The sequence below is a fragment of the Pinus tabuliformis genome, chromosome 2_1 (assembly GCF_031772625.1).
Source record: "Pinus tabuliformis cultivar Carrire ecotype Pingquan chromosome 2_1, CPIR1, whole genome shotgun sequence".
Taxonomy (NCBI): Eukaryota; Viridiplantae; Streptophyta; class Pinopsida; order Pinales; family Pinaceae; genus Pinus; species Pinus tabuliformis.
The window spans coordinates 896,912,239-896,935,796 of record NC_142299.1 but is presented as its reverse complement, the minus strand read 5'-3'; positions in this window follow the sequence as shown (position 1 = coordinate 896,935,796).

Below are 23,558 nucleotides of genomic sequence, written 5' to 3'. Positions count from 1 at the left end.
CCTTTATTAACTTTATTACATGAAATCTTCACCAGGGTTGTTACGAAACCCTCCCCCTTGGGGAACACCGTCCTCAGTGTTAAACCACACCAAGACCTCAGCAAAATCATTGAAAAGCAAACATACTGCCCATGGAGATTTATAACTTAGCTCATTGTAGTATTTACAATGAAAGACTTGCTCAAAAGCAAAACATCATGACAACATGACAAGATAACAACCCTATCGCTTATCGGATCTCTATAACTTAACTCATGGTGGTATTTGCATCCATATACATATACATGCATATACTAAAACATCAGTGAAACATATGACAACATCAAACCAAAATTGCTTAGCTTCAACCGGCAAATAATGAAGGATACATGGCCTGCATCTAATCCGTCATCTCCCATGTAGCCTTTTCAGGCCCAAAGTGCTTCCACTGCACTTTAACTTGCTCTATGGCTCTGTTCCTAAGAATGAGATGCTTCCACTACAATATGTACTAAGGCTCCAGATGGAACTCTCCTTCTTGCTCCACCTGCAATACAGACCAATCAATAACATGATCAACATCCTTTATATACTTATTAAGCAATGAAATATGAAAAACATCATGGACTTTCACTATTGAAGGAAGTGCAAGTCGATATGCCATTGGTCCAATCCTCTCAAGGATCTCGAAAGCCCTGTAATATCGTGGTGCCAACTTGGCACATGAACCAATCCTCAAAGAGATTTTTTTGGGATTTTGTGCAAATATGCATGCTCCCCAACATGAAACTCCTAGAACACCATCTGTTGATCCACATAACTCTTTTGTCTATATTGTGTTGCCTTTATATTCTTCTTTATAACCTGCATTTCCTGCTCCATATACTATCGGGATAAATATAAATACCATCTTTAGACACAATAAAGCCTAAGAGCTTTCCTTGGTCAAGAGCGAAGAAAGATTTTTTAGGGTTAAGTGAAATACCATATCTTTTGCAGCGTTGAAAGATTTGATTTAAATCATGCAAATGATTGGACTTCTCCTTAGAAAATACAGTAATATCGTTTAGGTAGACGACTATTGTTATGTTAATCAACCCTTTAAAGGCTATATCCATCGCTCTTTGGAACGTCGCTCCTGCATTAATAAGTCCGAAAGGCATTTTCTGATACGCATATGTTCCCCATTTTGTTCTGAATGTGGTTTTGAGTTGGTCATCAGGATGGACCAAAACTTGGTTATATCCTGAGAAACTGTCTAGAAAGGACATTAACTCGGAGCCTGTTACTGATTGGAGTATCTGCTCCATAGTAGGTAATGGGAAATTATCTTTTAAGCTCGCCTTGTTCAAATTTCTGAAATCTATACAAATCCTAATGTCGCCATTTTTCTTTCTGACTGGCACCATATTGGAGACCCAGTTTGAGTGCCGAACGGGAAAAATAATCTTAGCTTTTAAGAGTTTATTAAGTTCAGATTTTATTTGACTCTCTAAGTTCGGATGTATTTTTCTCAACTTCTGCTGAATTGGTTTCTGTTCGGGAAGCATTGGAATGGTATGCTGGATGATGGATGTATCATATGTCTTTAAATCATCATATTTCCAAGCAAAAACCTGTTTATTTTTCCTTAACAGTCTAATGAATGCTTCCTTTTCTTCCAAGGAAAGTCCTAATCCTAAATTAATGTTTTGAGGAGTTTTCTCAGTGCCAAGGTTTATCAATTCAAACCTTAGGGTAGAACTTTGGAGCTTTGTATTAGTCACAGGTTTAAACCTGTCTTTAATATCATAAAGATCCTCAAGCTTCACCACAGGCTTAGGGATTGAATTCTCCTCGGGTTTACCTCTCATTTGATGGTCATGCTCGTTTTCCTCGATGATTTGATCATCATAGGACTTTTCAGAAGTTAAAAACTGTAAAATGTCTTCATCGTGGTTGAATACTCTCCAATTAGTTACATTGTCGGGAATTGATGGCCTAAAAAGCAATTCTACTGAAAATCTATCTAGGGTATAGTCTTCGGAAGGTAGGAGCTTGGAAGCAACATTGGCTAGCAGGTCGGCTGCCGAATTTTGAGACCTGGGAATAGAAGAAATATTGAATGCCGAAAAGTGGGAGGTGAGTTCCTGTACCGGTGATTGATAATGTTTGAGATGGGTGGAAAGACAATGAATTGTATTCCTTACCTGTTTGATAATAATTTCAGAATCTCCAAACACTTTCAAATATTGGACCTTGAGGCCAATAGCTTTATATAGTCCTTGGACTAAGGCTTCATATTCTGCTGTGTTATTTGTGCATTCAAATTCTAACCTACAGGACAGCATTGTTTTTTCTCCTTGCGGGCTAATCAAAATAAGTCCTGCTCCTGAGCCCTCACTAGATTTGGACCCATCGAAATATAACGACCAAAATAAAGAAGTATTAACAATTTTATTTGCAGTTTTCTCAGTATCATTGAAACATCTTGACCTATCTGTTTGTGAATAATTTTCGATCTGAGATGTAAAACGGTTTACTGAGAAAGGGGATGGTTGGGTAGCGAAGTTGCCAAAGAATGACTCTGATGAATAATTCCCCAAAATGTTGTTATTAAATGCTATTGGTTGGTTTTCTTGTTCAAATTCAGTAACTGTATGGGTCATATGCTTTTCCCGATCGATTCTTATTTGATTTGGCTTACCCTTATAGGGAAGCCACATATGTGACCAATCAGTAGAAATATACCCATGTAGTTTTTCAGACCAATCCCTACTTAAGATCAAACCATAAAATTCAGGTATATCGGCGATTAAGATATCAATCCTTTGTACTATTCTGGGATCAGCAGATAACCTGATAGTTACGGAGTTGATCTCTCCCAAAACCTGTACTTTAGTCCTGTCCAACTGTACAATATGAATAGCAGACTTCTGGGGTTCAATGTTCAGTTTGGAACAAACTGAAGCTGGCATTATGTTAGAAGATGCCCCTGAGTCAATCAAGCAGTTGTGCAGGTTTCTATTGTAGATTTCATAGGTTAGAAGGAAAGGTGGAGTATGAGAATTTGATCTATCTCCTATTAGGACTGTATCAGTAGCTTCGACCATACCAGAAGGTGGTTGACCTGTATCGTTTGCAGCTTTAGCACTGGGAAGAGGTGAAGTAGGAACAGCATTTAATTCTTTGAGAAGCAATTTTTACTAATGTTTCAATTTACTAAGTTCAAACATGGTAATGTTTGCCTTAGTCTTTTTCATGTCATCAACAATATTGTAATCCATTGAATCAGATACTACCAATGTCTTAGATGTTGATGGAATTGTTGAGGTTGAAGGTTGGTTTTGTGGAATTGTTACAGGTGGCTTTTTTGGGGGTACCTTTTCTTTTGTTGTAGCAGCACCTGCACTTCTTTTCTTCGAAGTTGTCTGAACAGGTTCGGAGGTACCTTTACTCCTGGTAGTGACAGGAAATGCTTCTTCTTCGTTTTCTGTATCGGAGTTAGGTAATATAAAATCCCACATTCCATGACATTCAACAACTTCCTCTTCTTCATCAGTTGGTGTAGTTGTTTCTTCTTCTCCTTCTTCAAGATCTGAATCTGCATTTGATATAACATTTGGTGGTTTTGATTCAGTTTTCTTATAATTTCTAAAGGGTCTTTGGTTGAGGTTTCGGCTACTTGTTTTTTGATTTCAACAATTTCATTTGACATAGTCTTGAGGACCTTTTGAAGACCTTCCATGTCATAGGGATCTTTAGGGATTTTCTTCTTTGAATCATCTTTAAAAGAAATTTTTTTGGCTTTTCTATCTTCAAGAGCAGCTTTCTTTTCTAGAGCATTAATACGTTTCTCCACAGCAAGTGCTTCTTTCATGTTTTCAGCTAAAGTAGGTTTTCCAGCCCTATCTACAAAAATAGCTATATTGGCAGGTAGGGCAGTTATATACCACTCGCTTCAGATTTGCTCACTTGGTTTGGAGGCCGTTGGGATTTTATTCAAGAGTTTATTGAATCACGCATTAAATTCCTTAATTGGTTCCCTATGCTCTATCCTAAGATTGGAGAGATCATTTATTAGTGTAGCCAAAGACCTATCATCACCATACTTAGTAAGAAACTGTTCTTGGCAAGTCGTCCAACTGGTAATGGAACCAGAAGGTAAAGAAAAATACCAGGATCCTGCTGATCCTTGCAAGGTATAAGGAAAAAGCCTAACGACAACATCTTGCTCCGTTACTCCTTTCAAATTAACTGCCAACATGAAGTTATTAATATGTTCCTCAGCTTGTGTTCCACCATCTGGGTTAAACTTGGGTAGCCATTTTTCAGGTGCATCAGGTAATGCATGCAATGGAGCAGGAATATTGACTGCACCAGGCCTGGTCCATGGATCTGCCATTGTAACTGCAGTAGTGGATAATATTACTGTTGAACTTACAAAAGTCTGGGAAGGAGTTGATATTAAGGATTGCGCAGTTTGGGATGCTGTAGTTGCTAATCCCTGATGAACAACAATGTGTGATGAGGGAGTGGATGGTTGACTTCGCACGGGGGAAGGTGAGATGGAGGATGTGGATGAAAGTTCTTCACTGTCAGATCCTTCAGTGTTTTTCTTCGCCTTTTTTCTTTTGGGTAAAGGGAACTCAGTAGGTTCAATACCGAGCTTTCCACTCTGAAGTCTGGTGAGAGGGTGAGGTAAATTGAACTGCGAAGTCGCACTGCTTTGAGATACCTCAGATTTCTGTGGTGAAATCGAGAAGCTCTGAAGTTTGTGGATGAGAGACTGAACTTCAGGGGATTCAAGACTTAGCTGTTCTGGAGTATGATGGGTTTGAGCAGTGGTAGTTGATTCCTCTTCTTCTTGTTTGGATACTGGAGAACCAGCATGCAATTGGGAAGTACGAGGAGATGCGGAGGGAGAATTACTCTTAGAATGGCCTGCAGATTTGGGTTTGCTTGCCATGCACAGTTGATGGCCCTCCTTCTAGCGCCAAAAATGTTGATGCCCCGAAAATCGTTGTATCAACATTGGGGGATAACCACCCGGTCCGGACCTTAATACAACTCCTTTTCCGTTTGGAATGGTGGCTCCGACTGGGGATAATGGGACCAGTTTCCCAGCAATGAATAAACAGGATGAATGAATGATTGATTAACTAATCTAATGATAGGCGAATAACTTAATTTATCAGCGAAATAAAAAGAATTACTACTAATCCCGGGAGCTATTGTACTTTGAAGTGTAGCGCTTGATGATCTATGTTTATTAACAGGCATGTAGATGACTCCATCTAATAAACATGGACATTTACTCATTCAAGGATTACTTTGCTTAAATAGTTAAACAAGGTGATTAACGCAGTATTTCTACACTCATCATTTATATCATCAATACATATATGATCAAAAGAAAAGCATTACCATAAACATCCAATAGTGGAGGGAATAAAGAAATGTTGTTAAAACACATACATATATTCGATAATAGCAAAGGCGATCAAATAACAATTCATATAAAAAGAATGGATTCAGACATAGATAATAGTACCATATGAGCTACGAGTCACTCTCCAATATCAATCGCTATTTGAAATTCTTCCTCTAACGCAGAAATACTTTCAAACAAAGACAGTAGTGCACATTTGCATAAAAGCTTCTTTGCCAAAATCAGAATGATTGGTCCAGTTTTATAAAAGAATATGCCTGAAGTACAGTAGTGCAACTTCAGGTTTTAAGTCAAGTACAAAACTTTACGACCCTTTCCAAAACAATGAAAGGGTCTATAAATACTAAATTAAACTAACTATCTATGAAACTGAAATCCTACTTAATTGGTATCAAATGATCTTGAATATATCCTTCTCAGCAACCTGGCAGTCGGCGGCATGAATCATCAAGTAGGTTGTTTGCCTTTAAACTTGAGCTGACTTATCGCAAGCATTGGCTCCACTTCGGGCGGTCTGTTGAGGCGAGAGTTAAGCTGGGCGGCATAGGTGGCATCCTGAATATCGGGGATAATATACCCGATTGCATCTGTAAGGCATTTGAGGGCGGCTCTTTGACTGTGTGGTTTTACCAAGAAGAACCAATAGGTGTCCCATGTTAAACTGTTAATTCCAGCAATTAATCTCCCCTTTTCCTCTAGATCTGGATAACATGACTGCTCCAATGTTTTCACCGCTGTCAATTTACCTGGAGTGCATTGGGAAATCATGTTTGACAAGTAGAGAGTATTATTAACCAATTCAACCAAATTACTTGTGGTTGATTTGCATCTTGAAATTGCCCTCTCTGCTTTCATTAACTGGGACTGCCATTCTATAAACAATATTTCTTTATGTGACTCTAAAATTCTTGGTAAATTTGCCGCTTGTCCCTGATCGGTATCTTGCCAGTCAATAAATTCAGTTAATGTTTCTTCAGCTTGATCCAATTCTGTTCTAGCCTTTTCTGTTTGTTTACTTATTGATGCCGTCAATTCACATAGTGGTTCCGCCTGGGCGATTTGTTGACATAGAAGCTTGATTTGTGTTATTAATGCATTATTTATCTGTAATGCTTCTAATTTGAATTCGGCTATCTGTGGAACGCCCTTTGTCTTCTCAAGCTGCGTTGATAGTTGAGCAATCTGCTCATCTTTTGTCTTCAGCATTTGTTCATTTGCTTCCCTCAGTTGTGCCAAGGCCTCAGACAACTCTTTCTGCTTCTGGACTGCGCTGTGATCAATCCTCTGTTTCTCTTCTTGCAATTGTTGAGTTAATTGATTATTTATTTGTTGTTGTGTTAACAATTGCTTTTTTGCTTGCTCCGCTTTCTGCTGTGCTTCTATTAGCTATGCTTGCAATAAAAAATTTTCCTGGTCTTTTGTTTTTAATAAAAGACTCACCTCTGATGCCTTGTCTATTGTTGCTGCCGAATAGGCTCCAGCATATTGTGATAGCTTTGTTAGGTCATCAGAGGGGTCGAATTCCTCCTTCCAAACCACATTGCCCGTGACCGTCTGTTCTGGGAAAAGGGAAGGTTGATCAGTCCTTCTCCTCTTCCTCTGTCGTTTTACCACAGCTTTGTGTCTTGGGCTATAGAAGACATCCAAAGGAGGAATTTCTTCTATCTGCAAAATAATTTGATCGGAGGGATCCTTTGGGATTATTTCTACTTCCTTTGAACTGGGTAGGCCGCTGGTTCCAGTTGGAACCTGTTTTGAAGTGGTATCCTGTGTATCTACCACTTTTGAAGTTTCGGTGTCTTTTGAGCACTCAAGATTACTGATAATTGAATCAAATTGCTGCCATTCCTGGAGTAATTTGGGATCAATTTGAGTATCCACATTTACCTCTATGTTGCTTTGTTCCTGCCTTTTAGTCTGGGTTTCCTCCTGCACTTTCTCCTGTTCTTTGTTCTGGGTTTCCTCCTGCACTTTCTCCTGTTCTTTGTTCTGGGTTTCCTCTTGCACTTTCTCCTGTTCTTTTGTTGTAACCGGAGGTTCCTTAGTATGTCGCTTTTCAGGCTCGCTTGGTCTTGTTGTTGGGGTTGTCGCTAACAGATCTAGAGGCAGAGTTTGCAACCTCTGTTCTCTAAGTCTATTGAATTCAGCTAACCCTTCATCTTTGTATTGCATTATGGCCAGTGATCTAACTTGATACATTGATTCAGCTGAAGAGAATAGGTCATCAAACTTATCTTCTACATGATCAAACTTTGTTAATTTGGCCTGTTCAAGTGCATTATAGGCAACTTTGTTGGGATCAAATCGCCTATTTGGGAGAGTCGTTAGAGTTAATGATTTCATTTTCGTAGCTTCTTTTTCTGCATGTTTGAAATCATGCAAAGTATAGACACCACATCTCAGAGGAAAGGAGGGCCAAACCTGCTTCTTATTTTTCTTCAGAGTTTGTGTAACTCCTTTGGCAATAATCTGATAGGTTATCTCCCTTGCCAGCAGTTTATCAGGTATGTACAAAGGAAGAACATGAGGTTCGGCTTGGTTGCCGAAAATTCTTATATAAGTAAATTTCTCCTCTCCGAACCATCTTCCTATTGATGTCAAATCAATCCCTGCTTGGTAAGAAATCTTGGGAGCAGGTTTATTAAAAATAGAATAATGAATGGGTAACATGAAGCCGTTGCAGACTTGGTACAAATGGTGCTTATAGGAAGTCTTCCACAATTTCTGATGGTATATGTGAATAGGCGTGGGGTCTTGTGGAGTCCACCTCTAGCTGTGTACAGGAAACTCAGAATTAAAACACAGGGTATCTAGTATATAAGCACTGTAGTAGAATGGGGGAATAAACCTTTCTGAGACGGAAGTTTTAGTTCTAAAACTAAGAACTGTTGTCGCTAGCTTATCTGACAGTATGGTTGCCCAATCCATAATCTCACTATTACATGCCGCTTCCATCAAGGGAACCATTTCTATAGTGAAATTAGCGGAATCGTGCAACCCCCACAATCTACACATCATTATCCCAGCATAACAATACGGAGAACATAGAGAATCAACAGAGTACTTACCGGAAGTTTCATGCTTGTGTTTCGCTGGATTTTGCCTCCATTCCCGAATGGGTTCGGATTCAGTTTCGTTCTCACTTCGGAATTTCTCCAGAAATGCCTTGTTGTACTTCTTTTCTGGCTCAGGCAAATGATACATTTGCCTCAAATCATCAGCCTTGAATGAACCGAAGATTCTCCCATCTTTGGTGCAAAAGGTTCTGTTTGTGATTGGGATTTCCTCAATTGCCCACTTTACTACATCCGTATATGGGAGAATTTGTTCCTGAGCCGCTATCAGATGCAGGAAAGAGTCGGCCAAGTCTTTCAAAGTACCATCAAATTTTCTACTGGAACCCGTTGTAGCTTGCACTGCCGTCACCTTTGGTTCTTCAGCTTCGATCAAATTATAGGTACTTTGCCAAGTGGTCTTGCCAAGTTCTGAACATGTAGTATCAGATATTAATCCTTTCTTTTTAGTTGCTGGATCAGCGACGGCTTGTCCTGTGGCTGGTGTAGTGGAAGCGACTGTGGTTTTCTTAGACTTCTTACCCATTCTGTTTGAATCTATTACTTCGGAAGAATTCTGCACAGTAGTGGAAATAAGCGTAACACAGAGAATTGGTAGTGAAAACCAAATACGAGTGAGATATATTGATCAATGCATGTTGAGGGATTAACTTAAAGTGGCCGCGGATACAATCTATGAGAAGATTTTTTAAGCTTACTATTTCATTAAATGGCCATTAAAACCTGCCAATCCTTTAAATGCTCATCATATCTCTTATCGGCCGCATGATTTGTTTAAGCGTGCCTTGGACGTTTTGGCGGTTGAGCGCAGGTGAATCACTGTTCGAAAGATAAGGCCTTAAATACGAATTAATCGTAATACCTCTGCTTTAATGGCTTTTTGAAGTTTGCGCTTTTGGCTTTATCGCAATCGAGTGTCGAGGAAAACTTAAATCTTTATATTGACACCTTTTGAAATCCCCGATAGCCGATAGCGATATCGCATCGCATCACATTGGGAGTATGGGCACTTTAAAAAGCATGCATGGTATATCCCCGATCGCCGATAGCGATATCGCATCGCATCTGAGCGAAAGGGACGTGATCACATCGCATCGGAGCGAAAAGCATTTAATCGCATCGCATCGAAGCGGGAGGCACTTTTGTTATGGGAACTTATTATTGCCGATATCTGATAGCCTACTGCATGTCATCACATCGGAGAAAACCGATGGGCCTTTAAGTTATGCTTCCTTTGTCATTGCGATATGCGATCTTGCGATCGCTTTATCGCAATGATAAAAGATTAATTATTTATATTATAAGACCAAATAATTGGTTTATCAAAAAGGTTTTTTATAATGCTTTCATTTTGTTTTTCGGACCTTTTTTAATAATACAAAGTTGATACCAATTAAAAACAAAAAGGGACCCATTTCATATTATAGTTTTATGATTAAAATGGTATGAAATGGGGGGTTGTTGTAGAGCACAACACATCCCTGAACACTCTATAGTCTCACTATCTCTCTGATGAACACATGTGCTACCTCATTGGCTGAATATGTAGTTTTTGTTGGAATGAAGTGAGCTACCTTGCTCAACCTGTCAACCATGACCATAATAGAATCATGTTTCTTTACTTTCCTTAGAAGACCTATGATAAAATCCATGGAAATGAACTTCCATTTACATTCTGGAATCGCTATAGGTTGTAGTAAACCACCTGGATTCTTACATTCCACCTTGACTTGCTGACAATCTAAACATCTAGCCATGAACTCTGCCACTTCCTTCTTCATATTCGACCAATAGTATAACTTCTTTACCATCGTCAACATCTTCTGATATCCTGGAGGACTCGAGCATGGCTTCTCGTGAAACTCCCTCAAGATAAGCTTCTTGCACTCACTGCAATTCAACACATAGATCCTGTCTCTAAACCTCCACAAACCATCTATCATAAGACGATAATCTGCATCCCGATCACCTGTACCTATACCTTCACCTACACTTGTACCTGTACCTATACTTGTTCTTTGTTTTAACCTGTGCATAATCTCCATGAATTGTCATCCTACTACCCTACCCGCAAGATCCATCTTGTAACTCTATCCTATAAGATCTCATAACCTCTATATGATTTACATGTGCCTTCTTGCTAAGAGCATCTACAACCCCGTTCTCCTTCCCTTTGATGTATTTGATCTTGAAGTCAAACTCACTAAGGGTAGCCAACCATCTAGCTTTTCTAGCATTTAGATTTGGTTGATCAAACAAATACCTCAACACACTGTCATCGCTCATCAATGTAAACCTCCTGCCAAGAAGATAGTGCCTACACATATTCAATGCATGTATAATTGTTGATAGCTAAAGATCATGCGTTGGATAGTTCTTCTCGTACTCATTCAGTTTTTGTGACTCATAGAAAACTACCTGACCTTCTTGCATGAGAACTCCACCAAGTCCTTTATTTCAAGCATCAGTACACACTACAAACTCCTTGTCTGAATCCACAATCTTTAACATTGGTGCATGTGTCAACATCTGCGTAAGCTCGTCAAAACTAACCTCACATTCTTATGTCCACTAAAACTTCTTACCTTTCCACTATAATGATGTGATAGGATATGAAATGCGTGAGAATTTCTTGGTGAACCTCCTGTAGTAACTTTCCAAACCCATAAATTATCTCACCTCATCCACATTCTTAGGAGTTTCCCACTCCATGATGGTCGTTATCTTTTCTGGATCCACTCATATGCCATCCTTGGAGACGACATGCCCCAAGTAATGTACTTCAGTCTGAAAGAAGTTGCACTCGCTAAGTTTAGCATATAAATGATGCTCTCTTAGCAATCTCAACACTGATGCTAAATGTTCAACATGCTCTTCCTCATTCTTAGAATATACCAGTATGTCATCAATGAATACAATAACAAACTTATCCAGATAAAGACGCAACACACTATTCACCAAACACATAAATGTATATGGAGCATTAGTTAAACCGAATGGAACAACAATAAACTCATAACGCCCATACCTGGTCCTGGAAGTAGTCTTGAAGATATCCTCTTCCTTGATGCATACTTGATGGTATCCCGATCTCAAGTCGATCTTAGAGAACATTGTTGCTCCCTTCAACTCATCAAACAAATCATCAATCATTGGCAATGGGTACTTGTTCTTGATCATGACTTTTTTCATTTGCTTGTAATAAATGTACAGTCTAAGAGTACCATCTTTCTTCTTCATGAACAACACTGACGCACCCCAAGGCGATACACTTGGCCTAATGTACCCCTTGTCCAACATTCCCTTCAGTTGTAGCTTTAACTCAACCAACTTAGGTGTGCTCATCCTATAAGGTGCTTTTGATATTATGGCTTCCCCTGGAATCAACTCAATAGAAAAGCCTACCTCCCTGTGAGGTGGAAAATTTGTAATGTCCTCAAAGAATACATCCTGAAACTGTTGCAAAACTAGGTATCTGTTGAACACATCGCATCCTCAACCTCCTTACCCTTGTGACTAGAAATGTGTACTGCAAACATCACACAATATTTTCTGCAATTATGCTTAACCTACATAGTGATAATCATCCTCACTAATGTAGGCTTCTTCTTCCCTTGCAGAGTCTTATTTTTCCCACTATCATCCACACACTCAATGGCATTTTCAAAGAAATCCACTTTGGTTTTATGAAGGTATAGCCAATCCATACCCAAAATCACACTATATGAACCCAACGGCAATACATTCAAATGTGTTGTTGTAGGCATACCATTTAACTCAAATGCACAAGCTCTTACCCAATGGTGAACTCACTTCTTTATACATGTAGCCAACTATACCAACCAATATTCTGCATGCACTTCTTTTCTCAAACCACACTTATCCACTAGGTCAAGATTAATATAGCTATAATTAGATCCAAGATCAATCAAAATAGAAACAACTTGATCACAAAGGTTACCATCCAACTTAATGATCGATGCTTGATAATCTACGTACCTGTTGTCCACATTTGCATATATCTAAGGAATGTTATGACCAGCATCACCAACTTTATGCGCCTCCTGAGAACTATAGATCTTGGGTCTACCACCACTCTGATACTGCAGACAATCCCTCTTATGATGATCCTTACCACATATCCAACACTGCAATGGTTCCCTACCACCACCTGTAGCCTGCTTCTCTCCACGTCCCTTCTTAGCTGTATTGAATCTCTTGTAAGGAACTGGATGTTTTTTCTCACTTGCATCTTGATGTCTCCCTCTCTTTGGTGGCCATTTTCCTTTAGCTTTCTCATTTATTTTCAAGTCATGCTTGGACTCAACTTTGCGCTTTGACTTCTCATAACAATGTTTCAACTTTCGGATGGCCTCCTCCAACGTTCTAGGCTCATCGAACTCAATTTGGTCTCTGTATGCAGCTGGAAATCCACTAATGAATATTTGAACCTTGGCCTTCTCCTCCTTAAGGTAAGGCACATATCTCAACAGCTCTAAGAACCTGATAGTTTACTCATCATATGTCATAGAACCCATCCACAACTCATAAAACGTTTTAGCTCTGTCATCATAGTACCTCTCAGACAAGTACTTCTTCATGAAAAGATTTTCAAATGCATGCCAAGTCAAATATTCCTCATGTATACCTTTGACATTCTTCACATCATCACACCAAATATCATTTTTACCTTTGAGACTGAAAGTGGCTATCTTTGCTTTCATGTTTTCTGAATAATCATGCAATCGGAAAAAATTCTTCATACCCAACAACTCTGCTTCTACATCCTATGATTTCTTCATCTCTCCATCAAAGATAGGTGGCTTTTCCTTCTTAAACTCATATGGAAAGTATCCCTTGTCATTCCTCCTGTAAGGATGACGACGATGACGATCATGATGTCTATCAGAACCAAAACTGGAATAGTACCTATGTTGATCACCTCTCCTATCCAGAATGTCCAATAGCCTGCCATCTTTGATCGTTTCAAATCTATCCTACCTGTGTATACTAGGATACCTACTTCCATATGCCCCATTAGTTTTTTCCTCATGTCCATGGCTAATATGAAGTGGTCCCAATTGTTGCAAATCTGACAAACTCTGAAGTATTATCGCATTCACCTCTGCTTGTTTCTCTTGTGCCTAAATGATTTTGTCATTGTCTACATTTCAACTCCTTATTTCTTCCCCCAGGATTCTCAACGTGTCTGCCAAATTAGAAGAGTGCCCCACACCACGCTGCCCATCTGATGCATAGGGAGATTCAATGTAGTCTACCACCTTGCTATCCATATGATCTCTTTCCTGTAAGGCGTACTATGTTAGCTAAACCAAATCACAATAAACCAAAGTACCTTAGCATTCAGGGAGGATACCTTGTCTGCAAGATCATCAAATCAGCGTGATACATGTATAACATAATTATAACAACATATAGACATATATTGAATAAATGTATCAACGCATAAACACCATTCTAGCTAGGGTCCAGTCATCAATGCAAGGCCATATCAATAATGCATGCTATGACCTCATGCATGACATCAACCATTACTCCATTTCACACATTGTCGCCTGCAAATATCAACATGCATAAGCAATGCCTAATCAACTACACATACGTATGAACACATGTAGTCGAGCATAAGCGATCAATTCTTGTAACCAAACTATAAGGCTAATATATGTAATCAAAACATTCAAGAATGTGTCTAACATACAAGGATGTATTCAAGTGACATATAATCAACATGTAAGTGACATATAACCATATGCAACCAATCATATACTCCCGACAATGCATCCCACAAAATCACATCAAGTTCCTCATGATAACCTTACTACAATAACATAGTTACCGATCAAATGAGAACATGAGAACTCTAGCAAAAAACCCCAAAAAAGCATGAAAAAACAGCCCGAAAACAAAAGGTGTTGATTCTGCATCACCACTTTTTTTCGAAGTAAATTTTCAATATTTTTTTAAAATAACAGTTAAAAACAATAAAAATCCATTTTGTTTGACTCTAAAAAATCTTAAAATTGCAACAATTTTAAAGCATGGCATTAAAGATAAAATATCATGTCTTTGAAAAGCCTTAAAATTCAAACAATTTTCAGTCATGACGTTAAATATAAAATACTTATAATTGTTTTCAATCATAGCATTAAAGATAAAATATTGTGACTTAGAAACTTTAAATTTTTTACAATTCTTCAACCGTGGAATAAAAACCAAATATCATGACTATAAAAACCTTAAGTTTTCAATATATTTAAACCATGGCATTATTGAAAAATTATATGACTAAAAAATCTTTAAAAATGAACACCTGCATAAAAAAAGTCATTATACCAGGAGTGATTTCTTTTTTAAATGTTAAAAGTATAGCTATTTTAAAATATTAGCCTAATACAGCTTGACACATTGCAACAATAATTTTAAAATCAACCATCAAATTGACATGTGGTGTAGGTGAACTCGACCTATTGCAATGAAATTTTAAAATTCAATCATGAAATTGATACGTTGTGGGAAAGACTTGTCTATTATAACGATAACTTTAAAATCAACTAACAAATTCAATCATGAAATTGATACGTTGTGAGGCAGACTTGTCCATTATAACGATAATTGACATGTAACTGACATGCATGCATGACCAAGCACCTTCACCCAAGGAGAGTGCAACCACACTCTGATACCAATCTATAACACCCCCTCCTCCCAAGTCCACCCAAGCATCCAACCAATTGGGAAAACATGTTATGAGAGAGGTTACTATAAGGGATTCAATCTCCTTGGTGACCTTAAGGAAATGGAATCGATAGAACCCATCAAACAAACCCATCCACGTCAACAATTACACCCTTAGGAGATATGTCAACCACTCAGACATCCTATCCCTGGGTCCCACTAATGTTTTAAGCCTCTTAAACCAAAGTCGCTATCATGCTATAGGCAAGACAACGACTAGTAACTCAAAGCCTCTCTCATAGGCTTTTATGTCAGCGACTATGGACTTTTCTCAGCAAACCTGTGCCAGTGACCCCAAGATTTGAGCCACTTTTCTAGCCCAGAATCCTGGCCTCTACCCAGAACTTGCTACAACCTTCAGAATCCATCAAAGACATGATAACAATGTTGATAAATCAAAAATCAACCTCAGGATTAAGCCTAAGCATCCCCAACTGGGACTAACATTTTGTCAAACACTTGACATCAATGCAACCTATAGGTCTAGGATACAAGACAGAGCATAAATGACTGAAATAACTTATGAAACATAACCATAAGGATCACCTCCTTCTCCATTGAACTATTATATCATCAATTAGGTCTTGCATCCATCCATTTAATAATTACAAGTAAATACATGAAATAACCATGACATGAACCAGTCATTTAACCATGCTTATAACTAGCATAAAACCATATAAATATTAGAGATATGACAACCATTAAATCCATATATAAACCAATGCAAAAGTAAGAGAACTTAGCTTTTATTAATCATAAGAAAATCTGACCAGGTTCGGGACTTCCACGTACTACTCGACCATATACATGGCTGAACCAAATCTCTCTTTCAGCCAGTCACCCCTATGCCATATTCCAAGCATGAATGTGGGATCTCATAGAACAACCAATCCAAGAAAAACCAAGGGAATCCATAGGTTAAACCACCTCCACCCTCACCAAACTGTGATCACACCAAAACCAGTGCTCCAATCACAACCGAACCGAACTTGGAATGTCATCCGGAATCCATCACTATCCTTGAGGAACTTTTTGTCTCCTTGTCTCTCAGACTTTACCACAATCCAATCCCGGATAACTAGGTCCTAAACCGAAACTTCTCCCTCAAGCTTTACCGTGTATCACGCCAAAGTCGGTCAAGGGATTCCTAGGGCTTTGGGAATGAACCTTGAGACCACCTCCGCCCGGAATTCTGAAATCCATCCAGAAAACCAAACCTCAAAACTGAGATAAACATCCCAACATACCATGGAATCCATAAAAATGAAATTCTAGGCTAAAAACTACTATCATAACCCGGTAAAACCATGCTACCGAAAACAAGAGAACCATACACCAACATGCAAATCCATGCATGTCCAAACTAGCTAGGAAATTGCACATGCAAAAGGTTACCTGCAAGTATTCCTGCCGAAGTTTCTTGATCCTGCTCTTGTTCCTTGATCCTTGCTTTCCTTCCTTTCCCTTTGCTTGCCTTTCCTTCCTTGATCCAAAGCAAGAGTGCTCCAAGAAAACTCTAAGTTGCCAAGAGTGAGAGAGAGAGAGAGAGAGAGAGAATAATGAGAGAGCTCCAAACTTGAACTAACAAAAGGTTAGCAAAAATCTTTCCCACTAAACCTTTGAAGCCTTTTTATTAATAAGGCCCCTAATTTCTTCAATTTCCATTATTTTCCTTCATTTTCCTCCTCACAAGCAACCTGTGACCTTTCACCTTCCTTTTCTCCCAATTTCTTTTATTTTCATAAATCAATGTGCCAAAAATGCCTTTTTGCCTTTAAATGCCTTTGCCAATTTCCCTTAGTCAAAACACACATCCAGTTATTCCCACTAGGATATCTTTGGCCAACATTCAACTTGGAATAAGTGTCCCTTAACTACGGTCTTATTTGTCTTTATTAACTTTTATTACATGAAATCTTCACTAGGGTTGTTACATAAAGCATAAAGAAAGTGAATATCTTGTGTTTCGTAAATGTGCTTGCCAAGTATGATTCATCCAACCATTGAGCAATAGGATCGTGAAAAAAAGGTAAAGGATCAGGATATTGAGAGATAGATTGATTTTCAACTTTCGCAACCACCTGATGAGGATTATTCCAAGAAAGAGTATCAACCTCATCACACTTAGACCTGACATCAAGACTACGAGAACCTGACATAACCCTCAGTGTAGGCTAAAGTGCCTTGCCAACTTAGGTAGCTCCAAGGCATCAGAAGAGAGATCATCAAAGATCGACGGCTTAGAATAATTGACAGTGGAAGATACAAATTTGTTAGATGAATAAACTAATATATCAAGATAACCATGATTAGAATTTATTCATCAGAAAGAAAGGAATCCTCATGATTAGATGAATCATAGATATGAGATGAATGAAAATAAGGAATTTCACTCTCTGATTGTTTAAACTGATATAATGACGGATGAGAGAGATTACACAGAGAAGATTTTTCCTCACCTTGTTTTTGATGTAAAACTAACATTCCACCATTCCTGGCTGCGATCAAAATCAATATCCTCAAAAATTAACTCATCGAAATATGTGACAGTTGCGACAGGCTCATGGAAAATGTAAAGATAATGAGGGAGAGTTGATAGATAATTTGAGATATTAGAAGAAAGTTCATCGCGGATACTTGTTCGGAGTTAGAATCCCACACATAGTCATTATGAAAGATATTGCAAGTTTCTTGGTTATCACCAACTCCATCATGAACTTGATCCTCTTGAGAATCAGAAGAAGTAATTATAACAAGTTGATGTGACATCTCAAGATCAAGAGGATCAAAGAAAGTAACTGATGGAGAATAAGATGAAAGGATATCACCGTTTAAATCAGATCTGCAATTGAAGGTTGTGTTCAAATTTTGAACATGCGGGGTGGGAGAAGATGGCGATAGATCAACATATTGATTTTCAATTTCTACAACCTCAACCTGTGTGCATGGAGTTTTTTTATGAGGATAAGGCGAAGAGTCGCTCGGAACAAAAACTTCTTCTTTTGCAAATTTGAGAGCTCCATGACCAGTAAATGTTGGAATACTTTAAAAAGATTCATATTCTGATGGATTCAATGAAATTTGAACAAGATACACAAAATCCTCTTTCATAAATTCCAACCAATATCATCCTCAGAAAATTCATAAAAAATGCATAAAATGATTGTGAAAATCTTCAAGGGATTCATCAAGGTTTTCCCTAAGATGAATGGTTTTCTTATAAACAAATTCATAGTAATACTCATTAAAGGTGTGATGAAGCTCCTTGACAAGATGTTTGAAAGAGTCAATGGAAGCATTCATCAATGTGTAACACCATTCTTAAATGTGTGCTTCGAATGTAAGGATGAACAATCTACAAGTAGTATCCTCACAATCAATTTCCCAATAAGTGAAAAATTCAAGAAAACGAGCGGTGTGCTCAAGAATGGTTGTTCCACCCTCACCATCAAATTTGAAATTTTTTAAGTCTTGAATTATCCCCCGAGGTAGCTTTCAGATTTGAAACTCCAGAAAAACATGTTGGGGTGAAGATATGGGAAGAAGTCATTTAAAGAATAAGAAAGGTTCAAACAAACTTCACAGACTCACCTTGTCACCTAGCCCTCCTTCTAGCACCAAAAACCTATTGGCGATGTTTGAAGGCGCCAACAGGGCAGGGAGTCTCCCCGATGTGAAGTCACAATTAGACCCCACACCATTTGGAGTAGGAGCCCCAATTAGAATACGGTCGGTTGCCGAAGTGGTGGTTTTTAATAGTGTGTCTTGCCTGCAATAAACACATAGAATGATGTATATGTGACTTTGGTAAAAATAAGTGTATAAAGTTTGTGAAGTGTCAAGTGTAATGCATGAGAAGTTCCATCACATCAAAGGGGAGGATATTGGGCCTCTTAGAAGCATGTAATAGTACTTAGCTTAAAAGGGACACACAAGCAATAAAAGAATCATAAATTACTTGCAAAGTAATTCACAAGATAACCATAATCAAAATAACATAACATAATGCATTCAACAAGATTCATACTAAGGCAAGTGAAATAGTTCATAAGTGTTAGAAAAAATGAAATAACACATACCACAAACATAACAAGAATATTCTTACTAAATCCACGACATATGCATGAAGACGTACTCACTTCGAGATTTCATTAAAAGTGAAAGTCCCAGACATACATTTACAATTGACAAGACACTAGCCCCAATAGTGGAACATGAATCCAACACTTTCTTCTCCAAAGAAAGATAATCCTTCTATGCTAAAGGAGAACCCAAGACTCTCAGCAATACTCCCAAGATTTCGATCCTCAACCAAAATCCTTCTACATGAGTTATGGGGGTATATTTATAACATCTGAGATGACTATCCATGTTCCTTTCTGACATTTGGACTTCCCTCGTGACTCTTTGAATTATTTTGTCTTTTTTCCAACTATTTAACTTTCATATTCCACAATTGACACTTGGAATTCCACTTAAAAATTTATTTCAAATACAATATTACAATTACCCATATAAGACAAAATTGTGTAGATTCTAATAAAACAAGCCTAATAAGACAAAATAACATATCAAGCTTGAGTTTGAGGAAACTCTAGCTCAACAGCTTCAACTTGTAGATCTTTAGTCGCATAGCAATGCCAAGCTTTGTACTATAAAATGATTCCCTCAAACTTTTTGATGGTATTAGGATGAAAGCGGACTCTAGCCTCAATCGCATCTAGGTATACAATCTTGTAGCTAGTTTGTGTTTCCTTCTTCAGCAAGAATAACATGTTGTTAATCTTGGCAGGGCCACCAATATACTTCTGCATGTCATGTTTGTTGAATTCCAAGTCCCCTTTGGTGGCAATCTGCCTAAACTAGTACAAGTATTTTTCAACTTCCAATCTAACCGCATTTCTTCCTTTTGTTTCTGTGGGTGTGCCGACTAAAGGGATTTTTTGAGATTTCACCAAAGAATCCACACTATTGTACAACCATGCATAACAGGACAAAATGTTGGTAATGAAGGTATCGAGTTGTTTGTTGGTTTGTATAAGCATCTAAACTTCAACTTTTTCCAACTCAACTTGTTTTCTTGTCTTCTTTACCAACTCAAGCAGTGCGCCTCTATACTTCATTCCCCACTCATGCACTGCAGTGGTAGTTGCGTGAACAACCTTGAGAGCTTTTGCATTCTCTCTTGATTTCTAAATATTTATTCATGGTGACTAACTCCTCATAGAGGTTCCTCATGGCTTCTCCCAGTGCCAATACTTCACCAAGTATAGCCGCTCGAAGTTCTTCTAAGTACATCTTTGCGGGAGCTGCTTTCTGAAACTCTACCTGGAGTTGTTCAATCTATTTCTTGTAGCTTATAAGTTCTTCACAATTTGTCTATTCTTGGCCATAAAATACTTTGTGTTTGACTTAGAAGTTCTTGTGAAGGTGAATTTGGTTGCGGCAATAGCTTCGGGATTTTCCCTGGTGTCTATTACAATAACCTTCTCCTTGATAAACATAGGATGTGTGAGATCGTCTGGAAATTGCTTCTTTCTAGCTTGAACAATTTTCCTCTAAAGGTCATCGTAAGTCATGCTTCAAATATCCATAATTAGACCTTCATTAAGAGGAGCAATTTCCTCTTCATCATTTGGAGCTTTCTCTTCTGCAAGAGGAGGTGGGGACTGAGTGGTGATCTATTGTGTACAACGCATAAGATTAACATATTGATTCTGTTGATCTGGATCTACCTCCATGTCTTGAATGACTATCAAGTCTTCAATATCCTTGGTAGGTTCTTTATCCTGTTGTTGCTTGCCTTCTTCTTTAAGTAACTGATTTTGCTTTCATTCTCCATCTTGCTTCAACATTATTTCTTGCTCTTCTTTTCTCCTCATTTCTTCTTCTTACATATGCCTCTCTTGTTTTTCTTTCTTCTCTTGTTCTTACTTTTGTCTTAGTTCTTCCTCTTTCCTCTTTTGTTTCCTCTTTCTCATTGCTTCCATAACTGCTTTCAAGATAACTGAATTTTCTTTGTATTTGCAGCAAGGAAAATTTTAAGAACCACCCTAAATTTATATGTGTAATAAATGGGCTAATCCCCATGATACATAGGAAAAATGGGAGGCGATTTTATCAATAATATAATATGTATATATAATTTTTTTGGCGAATCTCTCACCAGATTATATTATCTTATATAGTGATGGAGAATCTTTCACTGAATTATAAAATCTTGTAAGATCTTGGCAAATCTTTTACTGAATAATAAAACATTATGAAGTCTTGGCGAATGTTTTGTTAAAGTATGAAACCATATATGATAATAAGAAAAAATATTCATTAAACTATAATATACTAATATACATGTTTGGAAAAAGAAACATAATTCTCTCTTCCTACAAACAATGTTCCAAGTTTCAGTGGCTGTGTTTGTCAAGGTTCTTACAATACACTCTTTCATATCCTTCTATTAGTTTTGATAATATTCCACAACAAAGTTCTTGTAGGTGTTGATATTGACAACGAGTTCTGTCAAGGTAGGAGAGATTAATCTTTTCTCTACAACTTTTGTCAAGCTACCACTTTTTTCAAGTTATCAAATTTCTTTCTTATTCCATAGACTCCAATTGCAAGATTAAAAAAAAAAAAACACATCAAGTTTGTTTACCCCAACACGCCAACAAGTAGCAAGCCCCATCTATATTATATAAGAAAGTATTAGGTATCTCAGGGGCTTGAAGGGGATCTAATTGAAAGAAGTGACCATTGTGGGAATTCTTCCAATCAATATATGAATATATAAATGTAGATTTATTATTATTTTAATTGGAAATCTTCAATTAAATAACAAAATTTAATTATGTCTCTCCCAATCTAAATTGCTTATTAACATAATTCACTACCCTCATAGGTCTCGCATTTTTTAACAGCGTTGTAACATGTAGATTAATTTCCTTTTTGGTGAACAATCTCCACCTTTTAGGAAAATATGGTGCAGTGGCTCCAACCCCTACAGATCATTAGGACAAACTAAGAATAGCATAGAAGATGAAAGGTTATACAAACCAACTTATTTTTCAAACAACTAATCCAACATCAGTACCTAAACTTTTTCATGAAGATATCATATTGAGAATGTTTGAAAAATGGTGAGAAATCTTCTGCGAGGGTGATGAGGAAAGAGTGATAAAGTTTCATTGTTTTGAATTTTTTTTTGTTAAATCAGAAAAAAGTTAAAAACCAATATTAATGGAGATATTGGTATTTTTTATTAAATTTTGTGAAGTGACTAAATGTAGCTTTAACCATTCACCTTAAGAAGTTTTTACAATATAATTTCCTAAGTCTATTTAATATCTTCATTATCATAAAAACCAACGTATATCCATCTTAACTCCACATCTACCACTCTTAGGGGGATGAAATCTATTTTCTGAGAACTTAGTAGACCCGGAATTAAGATGGATCTAAGATGATAGAATTTCCCCTTTAAATATTCTATGCTCACATGAATACCATGGTATTGCCATGGGTCAATACCATGGGTTATTATAAACCTGGAGCTTAAAAATTACTATTAGTAATTTATAAAAATTAATAAAATTAATAATCGATCATTATTTTTTTTTTATTTTAACCAAGTTAAAATGTTTAACATACATTAAATTACAACATCCATTTTTACTCTTGATCCACCAGGCCCCGAGAGGGATCAAATATTTTTTCACTCTATGCTAGTTTGCATATCACGATATTTGATACCTCTCCGGGTTTAGTAGATCCAGAGTAAAGATGGATCTACGCTGGTTTAATTCCCCCATTTAAATAGGCTACATACCACGTGAATACCATGGGTCAATACCATGTGACATTTTTATTTTTATTAATACTAATATTAGGGTTAATAATGTTTTTTTGCATGGTATTAATAATAATCTAGTCCATGGTATTTGGCCCATAGTATTTTGCCCATAGGTTTCACCTAAATATAACGCATTTTTTGAGTGTTAATATAAGGTGACTTATGGAGTAAATATAAAAAAAATGTTTTATTTGTTTACCATACCTCTAGTTTATTTATGTTTTTATTAATTAACCATACCTCTTTTACCAATATTGTATTTGGCCCATAGGATTCACTTAAATAAAACCTCTTTTTTGAGCCTTCATAAATAGAAAGAGGGCTATATACTAAATATAAAAAGAGGTTTTATTTATTTACCATACGTCTAGTTTATTTTTATTTTTATTTATTTACCATACCTTTGAGTAAGTATAAAAAGAGATTTTATTTATTTACCATACCTCCACTTTATTTATATTTT